This window comes from Saccostrea cucullata, unplaced genomic scaffold (genome assembly GCF_032062105.1).
Source record: "Saccostrea cucullata isolate Sc308-1 unplaced genomic scaffold, CSIRO_AGI_Scuc_v1 ctg19343, whole genome shotgun sequence".
NCBI classification, from domain to species: domain Eukaryota; kingdom Metazoa; phylum Mollusca; class Bivalvia; order Ostreida; family Ostreidae; genus Saccostrea; species Saccostrea cuccullata.
The window spans coordinates 3,759-8,900 of NW_026938971.1; the positions used below are offsets into that span (position 1 = coordinate 3,759).

The 5,142-nt window shown below is 32.3% G+C and overlaps 1 long non-coding RNA gene across 1 annotated transcript; it reads left to right on the top strand.

The window, feature by feature from the left end:
- Positions 1 to 529: 529 nt before the first annotated feature.
- On the top strand, positions 530 to 5,142 carry LOC134251967 (uncharacterized). Its single transcript, XR_009988861.1, has 3 exons — positions 530 to 649; positions 1,075 to 1,198; positions 5,043 to 5,142. It is a non-coding gene; the product is annotated as an uncharacterized LOC134251967 (long non-coding RNA).

Sequence of the window (5,142 nt, forward strand, 5' to 3'; positions counted from 1 at the left end):
CAGCATCGCATCTCATCGGCAACGTTTCATTAACACATCTTTCAAGGATTTGCCGATGTATGTCAGAGCATCGTCAATTTCCGTTGAATCTGACATCATCGGGAGGTTGAATGGTGGGCAACAGACATCGGTCGATGATTGACCAAACATTGGCCCATAGTCGACCGACGTACAAACGATGTTCACCAATGTATGAGCGATGTAATTTACATCGGCCGACTACCCTGTAATATCGTTTTATGATTAGCAATGCATCGCTGGGCCTTTTTAAGTCCGATCGGCAACCGCGCCATTTTTTCAAAAAACGATTGGTTGTCCATCGTATACCCCATCGCTGGATAATGTGACTGATACTTTAAGGACTACTAGACCGATGTGGATCTATGTAAGGGCATCGCTCACACTACGGATTACCACCGATTACAATCGGTCTACGGCCATCGGCCGGGAAATGTGACTAAAGCATTACTAATAAAATATTGCTCTTCTTTTTTTCTGTATAGTGTACCAACGGGAAGATCACGTTCTTTATACACGTTGATGAGGTTAAAAGTCCCAATAACCTTCTTCATGGCGGGGGATGTTGCCAGGGTGCCAGAACAAGTCCTTGTCCAGATCTTTGTAAACCATTGCTCAAGCTCTGCCTCAAGTTTGTATCAATCAGAGATTTATATGTGAAATTTCCAAATATTTAAACTTCTGATTAAGTTTTTGCAAAATGCACTTTTTCAAATGGTACAACTTTGGTGTAATCCTGTGCATTCATGTTCAGTCAAAAATGAGATCCAAATACAATTTTACCAATTTTATTTACAATAAAAATAACATATCTAAATTAATTATTGATCAAATAATTTTCTCACATCTTAGCAAACACAAGTTTTTTTTTTATATTGATAATGTGGGGATGCATTTAGGTGCAGGAATAGGGTTCAAATAAATGGTATTTAAGAGGGGTTGATTAGAAAAGAAGACAAAGAAGGCTACGAAAAAGAAAAGAAAACTATGGTTAAAAATAGGACAATAGGGTGAATATGAAGGGAGACATTGAATCATGGTCTCATCATTTTGCAGGGATTCCTCAAAACAATGCCTTGATGATGTAACCACGACTCTTCACTTGGAAAGGAATGACGTCATTTACGGTTCCGTGATCGGAAACACCACTAATCCTATTCTGCTTGAAGTGGACAGCTGGGTAAGAAGTGACATATAAAATCTAAGCACAAAAATGTTTTTTCCTTCAGAAATTCTAAGTTATAGATGCTATTGTATATACATTACTTTAGATAACATATTTTAAATACTGCGAACAAAAGATGATTGTATGAGATTGAAAAGTCTACTCTCAAAGTGTTTGAACTTTGATTACATACAGAATAATGGATAATGGATAATGCCCCCCCCTTCACATTTATTAACAATAATTCTACTAATATTTGTGCAGAATGATGGCAGAATGAAGGAATCATACTTATGTTAATTGAGGGAGAAAATTGTCCACCTTTATGCTAGACTATTATTAAAAAACTCACATATAACAGATTTATAGGGAAATAAGCCATTGTCATCGTTTATTTTCGAAGTAGTCAACTTCAAAGTTGAGGATACATTCTAACCCTGCCATGTCAATAACAGCTTCTGTTGAATTAAAATCAGCATTACATAAATCAAACAAAACTAAGAAAAAAGGACAGTATTACATGTAATACTTCAACTTAAAGGATGCATTAATGATAAAAAATTTTCTTGTACTAGCGTTGTCTGTACAGTTCTTGGACAAGCTAAAGATTGAATAAAAACTTGTGTCATTGATATTCATTATTAGAATATTTCTCATCCTTTACTAAATGAGAATTGAAAAATGTAAAATTTTGTTCAATTTCAAATGTTTAATTACAATTATGGCTTCATAATTAGACTTGGAATGGAGACCCGGAGCACAGCAAAATTTTAATTAAAAATTATCTATCACTTTATAAATTTCATGGCATTATCCTGTTATTCGCTCCGAGGAGTGAATAATATTTGACGTTGTTGACGTAACGTCAAAACATTCCTTGGATGCAGAAATAGCAAATAAAACTAAAACAAACCTCAGTACGATCCATTTATCTTAGGTCAAGGTCGAAATTAAAAATAAGATCTCAGGTGAAACTAATAACAGTAATGAGAAAATGCATTCCTTACTAATATTTATATAATAAAAATGCAAATATCAAGTGTTTTGTTATTTTTAAAATTTAAAGAATACAAATGTATGAATTAAAGAAATCCAAAACATTCTCCGTTTTCATTTATATATATTTAATGAATGAATATAGTGTGAAAATTATTCGCACCGGTGCGAATAACAGGAGTATATATATACAGACGAAGTTCCAGATTTCAAGCTAAAATGCCCAGGAAAGGGAAGTATTCCCGGGAAAAGGGTTTCTTTGGGGGAGAGAATATAAAAAAAATGGGGCTTGGATATTTTTGGAGGGAGACACTCTAAAATACATTTAATGAATGGATATAGTGTGAAAATTATTCGCACCGGTGCGAATAACAGGAGTATATATATATACAGACGATCTTTCCATGTTCAAGCTAAACTGGAATATTTGGTGGATATTCATTGTGAGAAAAGTATTTTTAAAATGGATGAAAATAGAGGTATACTTATTAGCACCGGTGCGAATAAACGGGGGAAGATTTTTACAAAGACCATACTGAGTATAACTGAACCATAGCAATAAGGTGAACACTATTCATGCATTCGGTCATTGTTCGTATTGTTAAGTAGTAAAAGTGAAAGCGTGTTTTTTTTTTCGATTTTTGTTATGGTATTCAATTTGAATTAGGTCTGATATAGTAAACAGGAAATAAAATCATGTATGTACAGAGATTCATTCACTGTTCGAATGATATTGTAAACTCACTTGGATATACCTGTACCACTTCAAGGCATGGATTCCTTAATTTATAGAACAATATAATTTAAGTAGCATAAAAATATGGTTTATTCCGTTACAGGTGTATAAATAAACATACAATTTATCACATTTCTACATGTTTTTGAGTCCTACGCAATGAAATTTAACATGTAAGCAAACAATGGACAAAACAAGAAGATATACCATGAGGTTTATTCCGTGACAAAACAAGCGTAAAAACATAACATATTACATTTTATTCCCTGATAAATGTATAAATATAAAATTATTCATGAAAATATTGTTCATTCCGTTAAATAATATAGAAATTAATTTGATAACAGTTTTCGTTTTCCTCATGCATATAAGAGACATTTACGGAATAAACGTTATATATACCAAATAATTCTCTCACATTTAAAATTTTACTCAATAAACCATTTAGTTTATTTCGTAATAAAACAAACATAATATATAACATTTTATTCCCTGATAAATGTATAAACATGAAATCATTTATGAAAATACTAGCTGTTTATTCCGTTAAATAGTATACATGTATATAGAGAGTAAATTAATTGATAACAGTTGCCGTTTCCTCATGCGTATAAAAGAAATTCACGGAATAAACGCTATACATTGCATTGAATAATTCTCACACATCTAAAATTTTATCCAATATGCCCTGTAATGAAATTTAGTCGTGATAAAAAAATTACCACGGAATAAAGGCTAATATCTGAAAGTATTTATGTATTCTTTCAACATGTTCAAAGGCAAGTATAAATATGAAGAAAAACGTAACGTCAACAACGTCAAATATTATTCACTCCGCGGAGCGAATAACAGGATAATGCCAATTTCATTTGTATTTTATAAAATTCCGGGGAAATCTGGATGACTTTTACATTATGAGGATGACATAAGTTATCACGTCAAACCTGCAAAATCTGAACGTTCAAAATTACAAAATGGCTGAGAAATCAAAGTTAGAAAAAATTAAGACAGGATCGGAATTGTTCAAAAAAGGTACGTTTCGGAATAGTTGGAGCAGTGAGCATGCAGTGATAAAATTCTGCGTAGACATCGGAAAACACCTACAGAGACCCTTTAATTCTATAAACAATCGGGAAAACATAGTAAAAGAAGCCGTTCATTAGTATTTAAGTGACATATAATATCTTTGGACGGAAGGAACATTTTACAGGATGGCGTGAGTGAAGGAAGATCATCTTTCCGAGATTGCAGAGCTGTATAAAATGAATTTTGTAACGTTAGACCTTGTCGTATTTCCGTAAATAGAATTGCTGTTACGCGGACAGGGGTTGGATGATTTGCAGGATAGACAGTTATTAATTTGTTACATATGTAAGAATTATTTCAAGTATGAAACCTGAACATTACTCGTATGTGCACATTTTTATGACTGGTTAAAGCGACATAAGCAACGTATTGAGTTAAACGGTGTCTATGTTGAGAAAAGTTACATGTACTCGTATTAAGCTTTTTACGTCGGGTAACGTCAAGAATTTTCATTTAAGTGCTCCGGGTATGAGTGTGAATCTCTTTTGTAATGTTTGTCAGAAATTATCAATGTTGTCCACGAACTTGACGAACAACCCTCGTAAGTTTCAGTAATGTGCTTTATTGTTGTGTAATACATCCAAGCTTTAATTTTCTGTTTGCCTATTTCATACTTGCAACGTTTTATTTTCAAATAGTGTGGAAATCTTTCACAGAATCCAAAAAGGGAAAACATCAAACATAGAAATATTTTTTATTAAGAAAAAACGTTTACAAAATCGCATTTACTTCAAAGATACGCTTAGTTGTAAATCTAAATCATGTAAATTTGACCTTGTTGCACATTTAAGATAGGATGTCAAATCTAAGTATAGTATGGAAAGACATGGACATGTATTTTGAAAATAAAAAAATATATATATTTTTATATTTTTCACAATAAATCATAAACACTAAAAAAATCTGGTACATGTAATAGGTTAATGCATCTCTGCAGAATAAAAAAATTGAGTCACTTTTTCACCAATATTTAAAAAAAATAAAGTCTAATAATTTAAATAAGAAACTTTTGTTCATGCCTGTCTGGTTTTCCTAACACAGGATAAATATCATGATCGACTTTCTTTGGAAGTGTATGACATACAGTCTTCTACTCTACCCCTTTTGTTGAAATCAGAATTCACGGATCATGACCTCCATA